General features: G+C 32.2%; 1 protein-coding gene across 7 annotated transcripts in view; it reads right to left on the bottom strand.

Annotated features, from left to right (window-relative positions):
- The window catches only part of LOC100062753 (cylicin-2), a 44,924-nt gene that overhangs the window by 5,150 nt on the left and 17,654 nt on the right, over positions 1 to 22,120 (bottom strand). For 4 of the 7 annotated variants that reach the window (XM_070251880.1, XM_023629789.2, XM_023629787.2 and 1 more), the window contains 2 exons: positions 21,634 to 21,836; positions 8,700 to 8,868 (listed from right to left, as the gene is read on the bottom strand). The gene's annotated coding sequence lies outside the window, so the exon portion shown is untranslated. The remainder of the gene's footprint in view (positions 1 to 8,699; positions 8,869 to 21,633; positions 21,837 to 22,120) is intronic. The other 3 variants (XM_023629791.2, XM_005605670.4, XM_023629790.2) reach the window with 1 other exon arrangement.

The following is a 22,120-nucleotide window of genomic DNA, read 5'->3' as shown; positions in this document are numbered from 1 at the left end:
GATAAGGAATACCTATGATTTAAGTTCTGCCTGGAGCATATTATGCTAACAACCAACTATTTCTAATTTATTTTTTCTGTTGTATACTGATAAAAAATCTTCCAAATTCAGTGAATAAGGATTAAAAATAGCTGTTTGAATGAATTGTTTACTACTAGTAAATGACATAGTTCACATTTGTTTTGTACAAAGCAGAACAAATAATGGTAGAAAATACAGGATTTGAGTATGACAGCCTTTTGTTGAATCTTAGCTCTATTTAAATTCAGAAAAATACCCTCAATTTCATTTGAAATTGCAGTATCATCATCCACAAAAGTGAATAATAATAATTTATTTAATGGGTAATTATGAAGATAAATAAAATAAATTATGAAGATTAAATAAGTTATATAAAATATTTAGAATAGTGGTTAGTTCTGAGAAAGCAATAAATAAATATTGTTTGTATTGTTATTTTCTTTTGTTACTGTTGATGATGTTAGTTTTCTCTTTTTATCAGATTACCCCTTGTTTTATCCATTATATAATTTCAATTTTTACCTAATTTCTTCCATCAAATTAAACGCTAGATAGACTTAAAAATGTAAAATTATAAAACCTTAAATAAGATAGAAAATGATATAGATAAATAATGATATAATGTCAGATATAAGATAGTAGTTTGGAATTCACAATACGCTTCTTCTGCCCATCATTTCCTCTCCATTCCTGTACTACATCTTAATAAATGTGACAATCTCTTATTTTATTATTGACCACTGAAAGGATAATACACACACACACCAGTTATGATTTCTTTACCCTGTGGAACCAAATTTTACCTCCCAGGAATTTAAAGTTGAGATTAAGAGACTTAATTTGGTCTATGTTGGATACTTGTTCAAAGAAATTATTTAAAATCAGAATTAGGGAAGGCGTTTAATTTCTGCATCCTCTCAGAAACAGACCAAACTCATCTACTCCAAAGAAGAGAATGGAAAAAGGACATACTCAGAGCTGAGAGTCTATATGGCTATATGTTGATGCATAGCCTCGGTTCCCAACATTCTATTTTCTGGTTCCAAAGTCTCATGGATTCTTGCTACATTTCTTTGTGTGGGTTCTGAGAGATATCTCTAAATCCTTTCAATAATTCTCACTTTTATTGACATAAACTAATTTGCATATATGTCTACTACAAACTATTTCCTGACAAAGATAGAAGGGCCTTTCTTAATATATCTCTAAAGGAAATATTTTAACTGATCAAAAGATTCTACTACATTAAAATTATGAAGTTGTCACATGAGAAATGTACTTATTTTGTCCCACTGGAATCTTGTAAATGGCTCAAACAGAACACTGGGGATAAAGGACTTTCACTTGAAGAGAATAGAAGTTCCTGCTCTTAATCATTCTGGAAAACAGGGCAGAATATGAGGCATACATTTGGACTATAAGAGCAGACATTTTCTTCTATACCAAGTCCAGGTTTAATGAAAGTGTAAAGTCATAAGCAATTCCAATGGGAAGAGAGTGAGATGTGGCCGGACACACATGTCAGAATAGAAATTAGAAATTAGTGGTACCACTGTCCTTTTCTTTCCTCCAGTATCAGCAGCAGAAGCAATTTCTGGCAGCATCACCAAATCAATAAAGCAGAAAAGAAGCCTACTTTTGAAAAATTCTGAATTGTACTCAGTGTCAAATGAGTAGCCTAGCAGAGTTTAAGATGCCATCTCCCTGGTGAAAACGATGAGGAGGAATTAAGACTCATCCTTTGGATATACAGAGAACCATGCCATTTCTTCAATTATAGGAATAGAGCAGGGGAGATAAAGCAGGGATCACCAGCAGACAGTTGCTGGCCTTGCAGTGCGGATTTCTTTTTTTTTTTTTTTGAGAAAGATTAGCCCTGAGCCAACAACTGCTGCCAATCCTCCTCTTTTTGCTGAGAAAGACTGGCCCTGAGCTAACATCGTGCCCAGCTTCCTCTACTTTGTATGTGGGACGCCTGCCACAGCACAGCTTCACAAGCAGTGCATAGGTCCACACCCGGGATCCGGGCCAGCGAACACTGGCCGGTGAAGTGTAACCTGTGCACTTAACTGCTGCGCCACCAGGCTGGCCCCTATATTTAATTTTTGATAAATGTGGCATCTTGTGATATTAAGTTTTCTAATTCATGAATATATGATATCTCTTGATATATTATCTTCTTTAATATATGTCAGTAAAATTTATGTGTAATAAATATAAATTAAACATAAAATATGTACATTATATATTATATATAAATGTTATAAATACATACCTATGGGGTTATGTTCTTTAAAATTTTTCCCCACATTTTCTTAGATTTTACCCCTTAGGTACATTCCAACTTTTGCTGCTGTGTTAAGTGATATGTTTTAATTAGCTATGCAAAATTTTATTTGTTTATTTATTTAATTTTTATTGCAGTAATATTGGATTATAATATTATATAGCTTTCAGATGTACATCATAATATATTTTGAATTCTGTGTAGATTACATCATGTTCACCACCCAAAAACTAATTATAGTCCATCACCTCACATGTGAGCCTAATCACCCCTTTTGCCCTCCCCCCTTCCCCCTTCCTCTATGGTAACCACCAATCCAATTTCCATTGCTATGTGTTTGTTTGTTGTTGTTTTTATCTTCTACTTATGAGTGAGATCACATGGTATTTGACTTTCTCCCTCTGACTTGTCACTTAGCATAATACCCTCAAGGTCCATCCATGCTGTCACAAATGGCCAGATTTCATCATTTCTTATGGCTGAGTAGTATCCCTTTGTGTACATATACCACATCTTCTTTATCCATTCATCCCTTGATGGGCACCTAGGTTGCTTCCAAGTCTTGGCTATTGTGTATAATGCAGCAATGAACATAGGGGTGCAAGTATCTTTATGAGTTTGTGTTTTCAAGTTCTTTGGATAAATACCCAGCAGTGGAATAGCTGGATCATATGGTAGATCTATTCCTAATTTTCTGAGGATACTCCATACTGCTTTCCATAGTAGCTGCACCAGTTTGCACTCCCACCAGCAGTGTACGAGGGTTCCCTTTTCTCCACATCCTCTCCAACATTTGTTGTTTCCTGTCTTGTTAATTATAGCCATTCTGACCAAAGTGAGGTGATATCTGAAACTACATCAAACTAAAAAGCTTATGCACAGCAAAGGAAACAATCAACAAAACAAAAAGACAACTTAACAATTGGGAGAAGAGATATATATATATATATATATATGTATCAGATAAGAGGTTAATATCCAAAATATACAAAGAACTCATACATCTCAACAACAAAAAAACCAACAACCCAATTAAAAAATGGGCAAAAGATCTGAACAGAGATTTCTCCAAAGAAGATATATGGATGGCGAACAGGGGTGTGAAAAGATTTTCAACATCATTAGCTATCAGGAAAATGCAAATCAAAACTACAATGAGATATCACTTCACTCCCGTCAAAATATTTTTAGCTGTAATATGAAAGTGCCATTAAATTTCAAACACTTATTTTGCATGCATTCTGCTATGTTCCATTACTAATCTTAACAATCTATGTGTAGATTCTTTTTTCTACATCATCCATAAAAATAAAGGTTCTCACTTGTCTTTTCCTATCCCATTATCTTTTTGCTTTACTTGACTTATTGCACTAGTTGGTGTCTTCAGCAAAATCTGAAGTAACACCACTAAGGATGTATGTCTTTTACGTGTTTCTGGTCATAACATAAACACTTTCAATGTTTTACACTATATATGTACATATAGTATTTGCTTTTAAGTTTTATAATAGTTAAGGATTATCAAGTTGACAACATTTCATTTTCTATTTATTTCGGTAAGATTTTTTTGAAAATATAGAAGAGATTGTGATTTTTTAGTCCCCTTTTTTTGTAATTATTGGGATGATTATTTTCTCATATACAGGTTAATTAGTTATGTTATTTTATTTCCTAATACTAAAAAAGCAATACATTCCTGTGATAAGTTCAAAAATTTTTAAGATGTATTCCATTTTTATTTGTTCTTGATTTGGTTTGAAGATATTTAAGATATTGCATCTATGTCTATGTGTGAGACTTGCTTGTAATTTGACTTGTAATATTGTCTTTATTAGAATTGGTACCACAGTTATGAGATTTAGTTAAAATGATATATGGGTGTGTTTCCATTTTTTGTAACAGTTGTGTTAAACTTGATTTATTTTTTCCTTGAATGTTAGGAAGTAAAAACTGCCCAGACCTGACCTTTTTGGAAATGATATTTAAAAACCATTTTGGGTTTCAAAATGGTTAGAGTAACAATTTTTGTTTTAAGTTGGCTTTAACAAACACTACGTTTTCTCAGGAAGTATAAGTTTTCAAATTTATTTCAATAAAGATTTCACGGTTTCCACCTGTTAGTTTTTAAATATTAGTGTCCTCTGTTTTTATATGTGTTTGCCTTCTCTCTTTCTTCTTAGGCATTCTTAGTTTTTAAATCTTAAAGACTTATGAATCTTGTTTGTTTTTTCTAAAAAGCTCACTTTTGTTGACATCTTGATCATTTCTTTGTATTTCTTATTTTTACAATTTGTCCCTTATCCTCTGATATTTAATTTTACTCTGCTTAAGTTGTATTGTTGAAAATTCTCTAGTGCAACTTTAATTGGAGCCACAAGTTTTATTACACGGTTTTGTCACTACTTTTCATTTCTGCTTTTATTAAAGCTCTTTCATTCCTTGAGTTATAGAGGAATATTTATTAATTTCCATACAATTTGAATCTTCCTAAATTATGCGTGTTCTTGATTTTTAACTAAATTAATTTGTGGCCAATTTTTTTTTTAATTTCTTGAGACTTGCCTTAGAGACTTGACCAAGATCAATTTTCATGAGTGGACCTAGCATGCTAGAGAAAAAGGTATATGTTTTCTTAATTATTAAGTGCAAAGTTATGTATTTACCCAGTGTATTCAGGTATTAATTATGCAAAGTTTTCAGAATTTCTACTGATATTTAATGTCATTTACGGAGTGAGATGAATTAAATTCTCCCAATGGATGGTGGATCTATGTCTCCATTTAATTCAGTCAATTTTTGCTTTATAGTTTTGAAATGATATTATTAGGTGCTCAAAACATTAGAATCATTATTTTTCCGCAGTGAACTGAAACTTACATTATCAGTAGTAACTCTCTTTTAATTTTAAAGCTTTTATTTTCCCAATTAGTGATTCTTGTCATTTATTTTAAAATATCAAAAACAGTGATCTTTTGGTATTAACAACAGCTTTTTAAAGTTTGCTATTGTATAATTAATTCTTACTGATACTGAAAATACTTGTAATAGGCTGCTTATTGTTTAGTGTGAAATGTGACATTTATATAAAATAATATAAAAATAATGTATTTGTCTTTCATTATTTTTGGAATATTTGTTTACATCCAGCTACACCTGATAATTGTAACGAAAAACAGAATGTGCTGCTGGGATTCAGATGTGTCTCCCTCATTCTCTGGGAGTTCAAGGTCCTAATTTTGATAGATAGAGCAAGCCACCCTAAGGCATTGCCCTGTCTTTGCCAACCCATAACAACTGTTACAGAAAGAAAAATAAAAATGCAGGCTAGAGACAGAGACAAACAGACAGACAGACACACACACACACACACACACACACACACACACACAGAAAGTGAGAGAGAGAGAGAGAGAGAGAGAAGGGAGAATTTTAGATAGAATATTTTTAAAGTTTGTCAGGCCCCCAGTTCTTCAGCTTTCCCTGAATTTTCTCAATACACAAGAAAGGTCCTGAGAAATTAACGAGGTTACAAAAAGAAATGCGATTAAACCTGCCACATCATGGACTCCTAATGAAGTAATGGGTAGTACTTAAACACAAACAATATCATTCTGGTAGTTATATCTTATTTTGGAGAGAAGGACTACCTACTCTGTAAGTGCTTACTAACTTACTAGAAATTTCTGTAAGAAAGACTATAGTTCTGCCAGAATTTACCTCCAATTCAGAAGTTGATTTAAATATGCTTCATTTTTTTTAGAGAATTTCTATATACAATAAGGGGTTCTAAAGAAACAACCTAAAATTTGAATGTAGCATTTCTGAAATAGAACACACACACAAGCATACACACAGGCACATGCATACATATACATATATATATATATATATATATACATATATATGTACTCCATATTTTAGTGCCATTGAGTAGATTTCTGACTTTTAATGACACTGTGAACAGCAGAATGGATCCCTGTTTGGTATTTTTGTGCCATCCTATCACTTTCCAGAGCTATATCATAGAATGCTCCCCTGCTGTTCATAGGGTTTTTGTGGGCAGTTTTTTGGAAGTGGCTGACCAGGTCCTTATTCCTAGTCTATCTTCATCTGGAAGCTCTGCTGAAACCTGTCTAACGTGATCTTGCTGATATTTGAAATGTGACTGGCATAGCTTTCAGCATCACAGCAACACACAGCTGCCACAGCATGACAATCGACAGATCAGTAGTATGGTTCCACGACTGGGAAAAGAACCCAGACCAGCAGTGAGAGTGCCAAATCTTAACCACTAGACCATCAAGGCAGCTTATATTTTACACAGACTCACTTAAATTTTTCAAATGCATTTTTTTTTTAAATATTGGCACCTGAGCTCCATCTGTTGCCAATATTCTTTTCTTCTTCTTCTTCTTCTCCTCCTCCTCCTCCTCCTCCTCCTTCTTCTTCTCCCCCTCAAAGCCCCCCAGTACATAGTTGTATGTTCTAGTCGTAGGTCCTCCTGGTTGTGCCATGTGGGATGTTGCCTCAGCATGGCTTGATGAGCAGTGCAGAAGAAATGAGGCTATGAAGAAACTAAGGCTGAAGTGTTTGAGAAAAACTCCCCCAAATCTCAGAACAGATAAGCTATAAAACCGTTGTCTAAACGCTAGTGTCATATGAGATTCAAATTCAGACTCAAATTCTGCTTTTACCACTAGCTGTGCAAATTTATTCATGTTACTCCACCTCTTAAAGCTTCAATTAAGCAGATATAACATATTAGGATTGTTCTGATGATTAAGTGACAATATAAGAAAAGTGTTTAGCAAATAGTGATCAATAAATATTAGTTGATTTTGCTGCTGCTGTTAATTCAATGTAAAAATGTTTCATAGATTAAGCACAGAAATAATGGCTTGGAGGTTGATTATAGTATTGAAATATTTTTGGATTTTGCTATTATTTTTAAAAGTATTTTTCTGATCATAAAGTAATATGGTACACAAATGCTCACTTAATAGATTACTTGTAACTTTCTCGTCTCTTTTCAGTGATTCCTATTTGCTTTTTTCATTAACAGTACTTGATGCTTCATGGAAAGAAGACTAAGTAGATATCAAGGAGTGATATATACTTTAAATATATCTGTATTAGTTGCCTTTTTTAATTAGGGACTTTTCCTTTGTGGTGTTATTATTGATATTTCTGATATGGAATTAGGACTACGGATATCAAAATAAATTTCTTAAGGGACGGGCCCAGTGGCGCAGTGGTTAAGTTCACATATACCGCTTCAGCGGCCCAGGGTTCACTGGTTGGGATCCTGGGTGCAGACCTATGCACCGCTTGTCAAGCCATGCTGTGGCAGGCATCCCACACATAAAATAGAGGAAGATGAGCATGGATGTTAGCTCGGGGCCAATCTTCCTCAGCAAAAAGAAGGGAATTGGAAGCAGATGTTAGTTCAGGCTAATCTTCCTCAAAATAAATAAATAAATAATTAAATTTCTTAAACTTTTACTAATATTCGATTAATAAAGCTTATAAATGAGCTCTTCAGCCAACTCTATTATCATGCTTATTCACATTTTCAGACTGTAAAATGATGATGTTTTCCATATGTAATCATACAGACTAATTAGTCACATTAAATTCAGAATTGAATATGTGTAGAAATATTTTATTTTTATCACCAACTGTAATCTTTTGGCAATTTAACACTTATTTTACGGTATAATAATATGAGAAATAGAATTATTAAAATGAATAACAATTAGAGTCTAAATAATTTCTGTTTTTCTCTATGTCATATAAATCCTACTGATAAGCACAAGTAAAGTTTAATTAGTACTTTGGTGGATAGACAGAACTTGCGCATTTCTTTTCTTTTAGGAAATAGTAATTATAAATACAATTCAAGAATGGCTGAAAGTACATCAATCCCTTTCCATTAGTGGAAGATAAATTCTGACAATTGCCTAGTAATAAAATCTGGATTTATTACACCCCCTGCTACTTCTCATTTCTCTAGAATATACAGGATGTTATGTATGGGGAAAATTACATGAATATCTCGTACTCTAAATAGTTATATAAGTTAATTACAGTCATAATAGAAAATAAATTAAATTTTTCCATGCAAATAAGTTCACTATTTAACATTCATTTTTGCAGTACCAATGATAAAAAAAGTTCCTAAATCTACAAAACTGAACTGATGAACATTTAAAGACATTTTAACTCATTTCAAAAGTGAATGCATAGTCCACAAAGATTGGACAGAGGATGTTTTGATGAGATTTGAAGGCCCAGCAGACAAGGATCACACTGAGCTGAGTGGTGGACTCTCATATACCACTCTACCATTAAGCATTATTAAAATTCAGCAAAATTACGATTCAGTACATACCATAGACCTTGAAGAATAACATCTTGTAAAGTCTTCATAGCCAAGATTCTGTTATACTTCCAGTAGGATCTGTATAAATTTCTCTTTTCTGTGTATCTTTTCTTCTTAGTTTTCCCATGCTCATGTTCTCATTATCTCTATGCTGTTTGACATCTTCTTCTAACATTCTCTGAATGATAGAGCAGTGTAGACATGATTAATGTTTGCACCTGAGGATAAGCTATATAGCCAGTGTTAATGGAAGAAAAATTTTACTTCCAAAAGTACTCCTGTATTTCTTAATTTCTTATATTTCTCAATTTAGAACTTGATGAACCTAGGGTATTCACTCTTACTTCACTCTTCCTAAATATTGTCTCTACTTTCAAATGTTCTCTGCCATAGCAGTGTCTCTGTAATACAGCACAATTTAGTGAAAATAAAATAAATTATTGACTGTAAGACTTAGGAATTCAAAGCCCATTTTATCCCAATAATACTTCTATGTGATGATTTTATATAGAGAGATTACATGTATAATAAAAGTCATGGGACCTACAGCAGGGGCCAACAACCGTAATTTTGTTTTTAATTAAAGGGCTTGTCATGGGATATCCTATGGTGAACATTTTATAGATATCTGCAAAAATGCTCAAATGCTGGAGAAAGGATTAAGATATTTGATTGCACACATACACATACACATATCCTGAGATATGGCTTATAAATCTTTAATAAAGTTAAGGTCATCATTGTCCTCTAAAAAAGCATTATATTTTACATACTCTGTTTGTGACCTGGTAACTATCCAAATTATGTAAGCTTTAAAATATTCACACTAATTTTTGAAAGTAATTTCAATGCATGTCCAGTAGTACACATTTGTTAATTTTTTTGTTAAAAATCTTCCATTTTTTTCTTCTCTATGCATCAATTAGTAGAGAAAAATATCTTCCAAAAGTTTAATGTATGCAAGACATTTTGTAATTTTGCCATTTTTTAATTCTTTATTCTATTATATAAATAGGAGCTGTTATTGTTAGATGCATCCTTGTTTATAATTTTTGACTTCCTGAAAAATCAAATTTCTTAAAAATATTATGACTGTCTTTATAACTAATACAGCTTTTGCCTTTACTTGAACTCTATTTTGTTTAATATTAATATAGCTATTCCATCATTTAGATTTTGATGGGTATATAGTTTTTTACAATTTAATCTCAACTTTTCTATAAAATTAAATTTTAAGTTTATGTCTTATTAAGAAGCAAGCTCTGTTTTTACGCAATCTGAAAATGTCTGACTTTAAATTTTAATGTTAAGTTAAAAACGAAGGCTATTTTTATATATTTGAGTCTATTCCTTCTAGCATAATTTGTATTTCTCTTTTATAACTTTGTAATCTCCTTTTATTTTGAAATATAACATATGTGCATAAAAGTGCATAAAATGTAAATGAACATAATAAGGTGTTACAGGAAAAAGAGCCAACTTGAAAAGCATCATTTGTCAGCACCCAGAGCCCCAAGTACCACTTTGTGATCATCATCCCTTTCTGCTTTCTGGATGTAAGTTTTATTCATGACAATAATTTTCACTTCCCCAAAACACTACCTGGGACTTTGAGATTGCATTGAATCTATAGACATATTTTTATAGAACGGACACCTTTAAAATACTGAAACATCAAATCTATAAGTGTAGTCTATCTCTTCATTTACATAGGCCTTTTAAAATGTTCTCAATACTATTTTGTGATGTTCATGGCAGAGATTATGCACATCATTGTGTTTCTTCCAAGGTATTTTGATAGTATTGATGTTATTGGAAATGGTCTATATCATTTAAAATTTTTCCTTCCTTTGCCAATTGTTGGTATATCAATACTTACATCTATAGTTTTTATATATTGACCTTAACTTTAATTATGTTGGTTTTTATTGAGATATAAGTGACATATAACAGTATGTAAGCTTAGGGTGTACAACATATTGATTTGATACATTTATACACCATAATAAAATTACCACTGTAGTGTTAGCTGACACCTCCATCATCTCACATAATCATCATTTCATTTTGTGGTAAGAACACTTAAGATCTATCTCTTTGCAACTTTGAAGTGTATAATACAGTACTGTTGACTATCATCACAATACTGTGTATTAGATCTCAAGAACTTCTAACTCCAAGTTTGTGCTTTTACCAGCATCTTTCCAATTTCCCCACCAAACCCAGCCTCTGGTAACCACCACTTTACTCTCAGTTTCTATGAGTTTGGCTTTTTTAGATTCTATATAATCAGTGTCACACAGTATTTGGTTTTCTCTGTCTGGCGTACCTCACTTAGCATAATGCCCTCAAAGTCCACCCATGGTGTAGCATGGCAGGATTTCCTTCTTTCTTAAGACTGAATAATATTCCATTACATGTATATCTCACAACTTCTTTATCCATTCATCCATTGATGGACACTTAGGTTGTTTGCATGTCTTGGCTATTTTGATTAATGCTGCAACAAACATGAGGATACAGATATCTTTTCAATATCCTGTTTTCATTTCCTTTGGATACATATCCAGGAGTGGGATTGCTGGATCACATGTTAGTTGTAATTTTAATTTTTTTTTAAAGATTTGTATTTTTCCTTTTTCTCCCCAAAATCCCCTGGTACACAGTTGTATATTTTTAGTTGTGGGTCCTTCTAGTTGTGGCTTGTGGGATGCTGCCTCAGCATGGCTTGATGAGCGGTGCCATGTCCACACCCAGGATCCAGACCAGTGAAACCCTAGGCTGCCAAAGCAGAGCACGTAAACTTAACCACTCGGCCATGGGGCTGGCCCCTGTAATTTTAATTTTTTGAGGAACCTCCATACTGTTTTCCATAGTGGCTGAACCAATTTACATTCCCACAAATAGTGCACAAGTGTTTGCTTTTCTGCACATCCTCACTAAGAGTTATCTCTTGTCTTCTTTATGACGACCATTTTAACAGGTGTGAGGTGATAGGTCATTTTTGTCTTGTATTTCCCTGATGATGAGTGATGTTGAGCACCTTTTCATGTACCTGTTGGGAATTTAGGTGTCTCTATTCAGTTCTTCTGCCCATTTTTACTTTTATTTATTATATTTTTGCTGAGGAAGATTCACCCTGAGATAACATCTCTACCAAGCTCCCTCCATTTTGCATGTGGGTTGCTGCCACAGCACGGCCAACAAGTGGTGCATGTCTCTGTCTGGGATCTGAACCTGTGAACCAGAACCACCAAAGTGGAGTGCCCTGAACTAAATCACCATGCCCTGGGGCCAGCCCCTCTTCTGCCCATTTTTAAATAGTATTGTTTGCGTTTTTATTGTTGAGTTGTATGAGTTCTTTATATGTTTTGGATATTAACCCCTTATCAGATATATGATTTTCAAATATTATCTCTCATTCCATATGTTGCCCTTACATTTTGTTGATGGTTTCCTTTGCTGTGTAGAAACTTTTAGTTTGATGTAGTCTCACATGTTGATTTTTCTTTTGTTGTTTGTGTTTTTGGCATCATCTCCAAAAAATCATTTCCAAGACCAGTGTCAGGAGGTTTTTTTCCTATGTTTGCTTGTCTAGAGTTTATGGTTTCAGGTCTTGTGTTTAAGTCTTTAATCCATTTCAAGTTAATTTTTGTGAGTGGTATAAGATAGGGTCTAATTTCTGCATGTGATTATCCAGTTTTCCCAAAACCATTTATTGAAGAGCCTCTCATATCCCCCATTTAGTATTCTTGGCTCTCTTGTGAAGTATTAGTTGACCACATATGCATTGTTTTGTCTCTGGTCTCTTAACTGTTCCTTTGGCCTAAGTGTCTATTTTTTGTTGCAGTACCATACCGGTTTTCTTACTACAGTTTTGTAATATAGTTTGAAATCTGGAAGTTACATACCTCCAGCTTTTTCTTGTTTCTCAGGAGTGCTTTGACTATTCAGGGTCTTCTGAGATTCCATACAAATTTTACCGCAGTTTTTTCTATTTCTGTAAAAAAAGGCTGTTGAAATCTTGATAAGTATTGCATTGAGTTTATGGATGGCTTTGGGTAATATGGACATTTCAGTGTTACTAATTCTTCCAATCTATGAACATGGGATATCTTTCCATTTATTTGTGACTTCTTCTATTTCTTTTATTAACATCTTATAATTTTCATTGTGGAGATCTTTGACCTCATTAGTTAAATTTATTCCTATTTATTTTATTATTTTTGATGCTATTGTAAATGAGATTATTTTCTTTCTTTTTCAGAGAATTCATTGTTAGTCTATAGAAATGTTACTGATTTTTGTTTGTTGATTTTGTGTCCTGCAACTTTACTGAATTTCCTGATTTGATCTAACAATCTTTTGATGGAGTCTTTAGGACTTTCTAAATATAAAATCATGTTATCCACAAATATAGACAATTTTACCTCATCCTTACTGATTTGGATGTCTTTTATTTATTTATCTTTTACCTGATTGATTTGGGCAGTACTTCTAGTATATATCAAATGGGAGTGGTGAGAGTAGAAACTCTTGTCTAGTTCCTGATATTAGAGGAAAGCTTTCACCTTTTGCTGTAGGGTATGGTGTTAGCTGTAGGCTTGTCATATGTGGTTTTTGTTATGTTTAAGTACACTGTTTCTATACCCAATTTGTTGAGTTTTTATCATGAGTGTATGCTGAATTTTGTCAATTGTTTTTTCTGTATCTATTGAGATGATCACATGATTTTTTATCTTTCATTTATGAATGTCATATGTCACACATTGATTTGCATATATTGAAATATATATATATTTAAATTTCTCATAAGTTCTTGTCAAGATTTCGGTATTGTGATGGGCTAATTTCATAAAATGAAGTGCAAAACATGTAAAGTATTGCATCCTTTCCTCTTTGAAAAATTTTGTACAAAAGTAAGAACATGCATTCCTTTAATGGTATGAATAATTCACCAATAGTTCTACCTGGTCTAGAGCTTACTTTGGGGGATGTTTTGGGGTTTTTTTTCAGTAGATGATTTAATTTAATAGTGTTCAGATTTTACATTAATTGTTCAATTTCTTAAGGTGTGTTGTTCAAATAATTTATCCATTTCTTTAAATGTCATAATTATTGACATAAGATTGCTCATTATATTTTTTGTTATCACTATCATGACTGCAGGGTCTGCAGTGACTTCTTTTCATTCCAGATATTGGCAAATTATGTTTCTCTTTTATCTTCATTAATTTTGCTAAGAGATATGAAATTTTATTTTTCTTTTAAAAAAACCTACTTATCTTTGCTGTTTTACAATTTTAACAATTTCTGCTGTTAACATTTTTTTCCCTTGTATTTTCTTGAGATTTGATTTTCTGTGTTCTTTTTTCTTTTTTGCTTGAGGAAGATTGTTCTTGAACTAACATCTTTGACAATCTTCCTCTATTTTGTATGCAGGATGCCTCCACAGCCTGCCTTGATGAGTGGCGTGTAGGTCTGCTCCCAGAATCTGAATTCACAAACCCTGGGCCAACAAAATGGAGCATGCAAACCTAACCACTACCCTTCTGTGGCCCCTTCTGTGCTTTTTTAGCTTCATTATGTAGATGCATAGATCACTCATTTTTAGCTTCTATTTTTAATATATATTTAAGCATATGTATTTCCTTCTAATCAGATTTTTAGCAATGTTTCATATATTATGAAATATGCCTTCAATTTTATCCAGTTCAAATTTTATTCAAATTCTCATTTTAATTATTTTTTGACCCATGGATTACTTAGAAGTGTTTTCTTTAATTGCAAATAACTTTTCAATTTTCCAGTTATCTTATGGTTACTAATATCTAGTGTAATTTCACTATTGTGATACACTTTATACTGAATTATTTCAAATCTTTAAAATTGATTGGGGCTGCATTATATCTAACTTATTTTCAATTTTGGTTGTAAGTTCCATTTTTACTAAAAATAAAATATATTCTGTCATTATTATGTGCATGCATTTTTTTTTTCCAGGATTGGCTCCTGAGCTAACATCTGTTGCCAATCTTCTTTTTTTGCCCTCCTCATTCTTCTCCCCAAAGCCCACCAGTACATAGTTGTTTATTTGAGTTGTTAGTGCCTGTAGTTGTGCTACTTGCATCTTTTTAAGGAGTATTTAAATATTTTCAGGTATTCTGTACATTTTCAAAATGTGTAGGAATTTTTTTGTCCTGTTTGTTGTATCAACTATTCAGACCATTGATGTGCCCTACTGTAATTGTTGGTCTGCATATTTATTTTTATAATGATACTACCTGTTTTGGATCATATAAATTTGGATTTCTGATATCTTCCTCGTGGAATGACCCTTTATCTTTATGAAATTTTCCTCTTAATCTGTATCAATGCTACTTAAAGTCCATTTTGTTTGAGAGTGATATAGCTATATCAACTTTCTTTCTCTATTTTTTACTGTGTTTTTTTGTAAGCAGCATGTAGATGTTTGCATTTTTGTTTGTTTTGCAGAATATATTACCTTTATCTTAGAACACAATAGTGATATTTACCCAATCACCACCTTCTTTGTTACTTTTAACCTTTAAATCTACATGTTTTAACTCCACAAAGCATTAATATCATTGATTTATTCAATCATTTCTTAAAAAGTTTTACTTACCTACATTTTGTCTTTCCATTATTCTTTGTTATATTTTATAATAAAATATTTCCACCTAATATAATTACTCTTTTTGCCTGAATATCTACATTTGCTACTGTGGGGGAGACATATTTCCTGCAATGAATTTTCTGTTTCTTTTCCTTCATTTAAATTTATTTTTGAACTAAATATAGAAATTTTGACTTGCTTTAGTTTCAGCTATTTAAAGATGTGACTTTTCTCTGATTTCAATAGTTTTTGTTGAAAAATCAACCACCGTTCTTACCTGTAGCTTTCTTTGAGAGCAATATACCTCCCACTCCCATGGCTCTTTATATGACTTTTGTTTATATCTTTAGATTTCATCACTTTCACTCTTGAGCTCTGTATTTATCCTGTTTTGCCTTTTCTGAGTCTTTTGTATGTGTGGATTGATGTTGGTTTTAGACGGTTCTTAGCCACATCAAGCATGAAATCCTGGCCACTCTTCTCTCCTTCATGGAATCAAATTGCATGTATTATAAAACCTTCCCTAGTAGTCCACATTTTTCTAACGCTCTTGTTTTCCACTTTCCATCATTTTTGAGTACTTTCATCTGTCTTATATCCCAATGCATCAACATACATATTTTTTATTGATCTTCTCCCCAGTTCACGAATTCTGTCTTCTCCTATGTTAATGTTATCAAATACAGCTAATGAGATATTTGCAAATGTTTTATTTTCAAATTGAGAATTGAGTTTGATTTGTTTACATAGCTTGTAACTTTTGTTGAAAACCTCAATATTTTCATCTATTTTCACCATCTTTCTTCACTATATTTTTCATAGTTATTTTAACATTCTTTCAGTTAACTGCAATTTATGAATTTCTTGTAAATGTTTATATTATATTGCCTGATTTTTTTCCTTGGTATTATGTAATACCTTGAAAATTTTGATTTAGTGATGTTTATTGTGTTAAAAAAAAAAAAGTCGTAGCTCTTAAAGATGTTATCTTTCTCCTGAGAGTTTGAGCACATCCTCTTGCTGGAGTCAGAACAGTGGCTAATCTTACTTAGTCTAAGAACTGTGCTAAATTGAGGCTAGATTCCAGCTCATGTAAAAGGCAATCTGCCTCTAGCTTGTCTCTGGGAGCATAAGGTTTCCAGAGGAGAGCTTGGAGCATTGTCTATGGGAGTCCCACCTCCTATGAATCTTGATTTTCCATCTTTGTCATACTACTGAATGTCCCACTCTGCTTTTTGGATTCTTTTGAGTTAGTATTTTAGTTTTCCATATCTCCAACATGCAGGAGTAAGTATCCTGAAGAGAATCATCTGAATTCTTGAGGCCCTCAAGTAGAGAACAACGCTTTGCTACTTTCTCTGTCCATAAGAAACAGCTCTCTGGAGACATCAAGGCAGGATTTTCAGCACCCTATCAGTGCCCAGGACAGTCAGATATCCCCAGAGTAAAAGCATCTGTAAATGTTAATCCACCACTATGAGGCTCTTTCCCCACCAGAGTCTTAGACCCTCCGGTTCTCATTGCTGCAGCATTTCTCTATTGGCCTCAAACAAATGACATCTCCATTGTCTAGCAGCTTTTGTTGTTCTGGCTTGCAAACAATTGTTAACTTTTCATCTAGAAGTAATTAAATTTCATCTTTTTTTTTTTAAAGATTTTATTTTTTCCTTTTTCTTCCCAAAGCCCCCCGGTACATAGTTGCATATTCTTCGTTGTGGGTCATTGTAGTTGTGGCATGTGGGATGCTGCCTCAGCGTGGTTCGATGAGCAGTGCCATGTCCGTGCCCAGGATTCGAACCAACGAAACACTGGGCCGCCTGCAGTGGAGCGCGTGAACCCAACCACTCGGCCACAGGGCCAGCCCCTTAAATTTCATCTTTATCTTTGAAAATAGAAAGGTAAAAAAATGGCATCTCTTCATAGTTTTGTTTTACATTTTTATTATAAAAATTTAGGTTCAACATATTTTAATAAGTTTAACAATATTATGTATTTGAATTTCTGTAAAATTCAATTTGTATCTTCATCATTCGCATTTTTTCTTCATCAGTTGATTTATGACCTTTATTTATCTTTTCATCTACTTATATAATTATATTATTTTGTCAGTTTTGTAAATTGACAAGATTTTCATAGTTTATTGGTTTTATTTCAGCTTCATAGATTTCACTTTTCATTTTTTCAAGTAAAATTTTTATCATTTACTTAAAATTTTGAATTGTGCCTTACAAAGTTTATGTCACAGTTATAAAAATGTTACCATCCCCATTATTTATTCTAAGGTTTTAAGTTTTTCATCATTTGTAGGTAACTTTTTGATTTATCTGGATTTTATTTTGGCATAAATTTTAACGTCGATATCAAATATTTTCTCTAAGTTGGTCTATTGTTGTCCCAAATAATGTAGTGAATATTCCATCTCCTCATCGCAACCTTAAATACCAACCTTAACATATGTTAATTTCCCACATATATTTCCCCCCATTTTTGGATTCTCTAATTTCTTTCATTGAACTTTCTGTATATATTTTTATTGAAAATTCATACGTTTCAATGCTGGTGGCTTTGAAATAGTTTCTAACATCCAGTAAAGATTATTACCTCATTTTTTCCCAGGAAGCTCCCAGGGAATGCCAAGAAAACTTTCTCATTATTGTCATATTTGAATAGAGATAGTTACCCCCTAAATCACATGTTCAAAAATTTGATGGTTCCAAATTTGTGGACACACGTATGTGGATTTGGTGGGAATGGGGCTTAATTGCATCTACCATGTAAAATTGCCCAAAGACTAGTAACCTCTTGACCAATTGTGAATTTTAAACTCATATTTTTAAACTACCAATACTGATTTCCCTTCTCTATTCTTCATACATAGAGTGCCCTTACATACTTCAATGATTTTTAATTATTGTTTTGTTTTTCTGATTCGAATGAATTTCCTTCATTTCCTTGTGCACAAATGTATGTGATTGAAGGAATGTTTTGTTTTTTTTGAGGAATGATTGTTATATTTTTCAGGTGTGCTGTCTTGTTTCTTAGCTTATCTATATTTGGAGACGTCTAATGTCTATAAGAAATGAAGGCAGGAAAGAAGGGAGGAGACAAGAAAAAAGAAAGAAAGAAAACCTAATTCTCTTCCAATAATTTAAAAAATATTGAAATGACATCCAGAAAGTTCTAGGGAAGAAATGTGGAGATCCAAGGTTTTGAAAACCATCGATGTTGTCTTTTATGAAAGTAGGCAAACAAAATACAAAACAGTTATTCAAAGCTCAGCAAATATATCACTGTTACGCTATTTTTAAAACTTTGCATGAAAGTGTCTTCAATTGAGATCAATGAAGTTACACGTATAAATTTTGGAACAAAAAGTATGAGTGTAAGAAGAAAAAAGATGTGAATCAAGGTCCAAAATTCCACACCTTCTATGTAATCTAACAAAATTTTCCTCACTTGTATAACTTTTAATTTTCTAATTTACAAAATGGAATAATAACAACCCATTGAGGTGTAAAGAAGATTATATAACATTTGGAAAACACATACCTCTATGCTTTGAATATGCAAACCCTATATTTACTTTAATTGGAAAGTTTATGAAGTACTTATTATATGCTAGGCACTGTTCCCATTACGTTCTATACATTAACTCTTTTTTTAGTTCTGAGAGAACCACCTAAGTTACTAGTATCATCCACATTTTACACACTTGGCCACAATGAGGCCAACCGAGAAAGATGTAAGTCTACACAATGGTATATAATTAAGTGGATTTGAACCTAGGCAGGCTAACTTCAGAACTCACTTCATTAAATAACTAAACTATAGAAAATCTTATTTCTGTTAAATTTATAAAACTTCTGTGAATATTGTTAAAAACATTGCAACCAGCAAGGAGTGTATTAAGAACAGCTATATAAAAAGTGAAAAATATAATCTAAAAGCACCTGAATGTTCTTTAAAATGGACAGTTTTGAGACAAGAGAAAACAAAATGATTAAATAAATACTAAGTATGCTATGTCATAGGAAACAAAAATAGTTTTACACTTTGACAAAATATGTTACAGTTATATAAATTATAAATTTAAAAATTTAAAATTAACTTTTTAAAAATAATAATATAAAACTGACATCATGCTATTGATCTCACAGAAAAAGAAGATAACATTAAAAGGTATAATATTGAGGCTGGCCCGGTGGCATAATGATTGAGTTTGTGCACCCCACTTCTGCAGCCCGGGGTTCATGGGTTTGGATTCTGGGTGCGGAACTAGCACCACTCATCAAGCCACACTGTGGTGGCATCCCACATAAAACGGAGGACAATTGGTACAGATGGTAGCTCAGTGACAACCTTCCAAGGGCAAAAAGTATAATATCAATATGAACTCTGAGTGGGAGCAGAATGAGAGAAATACTTTCATAACTACTGTTGAGAATGCTGATTAGCACAATATTAATGAATAAAAAAGTGAGGCAAGGCTCAGAAGACCTTAAAATGTTCAAATAATTGATTATTCCACTTCTAGGAGTATTTGTAACAACAATTATATAAGATCTATAACAAATTATATAAGGTTTCTTCATTAAGGTGTAATAAAAATAATTTTAGATCAATTAAATTCTCCCACAACAAAAATCAATTAAGAAATTTTGGAATATTCAGGCAAATTGAAATTATCCAATAACAGATATGTTTCAAAATTCAGGATACACTACTCTGTTAAAATCAGGACCTATAATTACATATACATATTTTTATGCTCACACATTTACTTTTTAAAAAATACATATTTATTCATATAGGTAAATTGTCAATACAAGAAAATTTTTAATGCTTTTATTCATGACAGTATGATTATTGAAGATTTTTAATTGTCTAAAATAGGTATTGTGAACATAATTGTTTGACAATAAGGAAAGGAGTAGAAACTATTTTAAGAAATTGGCTACATATTTGGATATTAGATTTATAATTTAATCAATATGATAAAAAGAAAATCTTTAATGGAGAAATTCTTAAATTTTATGATAACATATTTTGTCAAGATTTTTTTCAACTACAAAGAATGTAACATTTTAAAGGTGATGATGCCTAAGTCAAAACATTTAATAGTTTATAGGAACTTATTTTACACTTTTTATTTTATGATAATTTCAATCGTCAGGAAAGTTGCAGTAAACAGAACTTAGTTTTTACTTCTTTTAGTAGCAAATAATCATAAATTATCAAACTTATTAACATAAAACATTTTATCTCAAATTTAGAAATTTTTATTGAAAGTAACATGATAATGTATCACTTATCCAAATTTGATGCAAGAAAATCTTATTTCCCTTGACATTTGAACATTAATTTATTATAATTTAAATTTTATTTAAATTTTCATTTACATTTATACATTTTATTTGAATTCTACTTGAAGAAATACTAACACTATCTTTAAGGATATGAATGAGAATTTATATAGTCAGGACTAAAAATGAGTTCTATGTGAAGAAAGAATATTAAGGGAATTTTATCAGCTATTTAACTCATAATAATGATGAAACAAAATATATTGATCGTTACCAGGGAAATTTTATATTTTGCATATCAAATATATTTTTTCTAGAGTAGAATTAAAATATGCAAAATTTCTATGGTTTGGATTAGAACACTTATTTCCCTATCTTCAATAAAGCCTGAAAACACTGATTCAGTTTATCCTTGTTTAAATAAAGCTACAGAGCAAAACTTAAATTAGAGATATTTGGATGAGAAGGGAGAATAGGGCCATACATTCAATGATCAAACTTTTGCTTAGTAGGAGAAAGAAGAAACAGTGGAATGAGAGTTTGAAGACCAGAATTCTCATCCAAATTTTGTCACTGAGAGACTATGAAAACTTGATATATCACTAAATATTTATTGACCTAAGGCTCCTCACTAGCAGGTATTAGAGATAATCTCTCAGATTTCATCTGTCAAAATATTTGTAGAATTTAGAAAATCCAAGACTCGAGAAAATTTGATCTAAAAAGAATATGATAAGGAATGGGCAAAAGTTGAGAAACCAGGAAAAGTACTTTTCCAAAAAAAGGTACGAATGACAGATTCTGTAGTGGAGGGGTCACCACTTCCAAGGTTAGCTATATAATCCATTAAGTTTTTCTTCTTATTTTGTGGTAAAAACGTTTAACGTGAGATCTACCCTCTTGAGAACTTTTTAGGTACACAATACAGTATTGTTAACCATATACATATGATGTAGTGCAGATCTCTAGAACTTATCCATCTTGTTTAATGAAAGTTACATACCTGAAACTTAGCTGTTGAACAGCAACTCCTCATTTCTCTCTCCCTCCATCTGCTGGCAACCACTATTCTACTGTTTTTTTTGAGTCTGACTATTGTGTATGTTTTGTATAAGTGGAATCACGTGGTATTTGTCATCCTGTGACAGACGCTTAATGTCCTCCAGGTTCAACCACGTCATCAGATATCACAGGATTTCCTTCTTTCTAAAGAAGAAATAGAATTCCATTGTATGTATATATCACATTTCCCTGTCCATCCATTTATCGATAGACATTTAGGTTGTTTCTACATTTCGGCTATTGTGAATAATTCTACAATGAACATGGGAGTGCAGATATCTCTTTGAGATCTGTTTTCAATTCTTTTGGCTATATACCTAAGAGTGGGGTGGCTGGATCATATGGTAGTTCTATTTTTAATTTTTTGAGGAACTTCCATAGCATTTTACATAGTAGTGACACCATTTTACATTCAAATCAACAGTGTA

This window comes from Equus caballus, chromosome 25, assembly GCF_041296265.1.
Source record: "Equus caballus isolate H_3958 breed thoroughbred chromosome 25, TB-T2T, whole genome shotgun sequence".
NCBI classification, from domain to species: Eukaryota; Metazoa; Chordata; class Mammalia; order Perissodactyla; family Equidae; genus Equus; species Equus caballus.
Note: the sequence above shows the minus strand (reverse complement) of the source record. Positions and strands in the feature narration are given on the sequence as shown.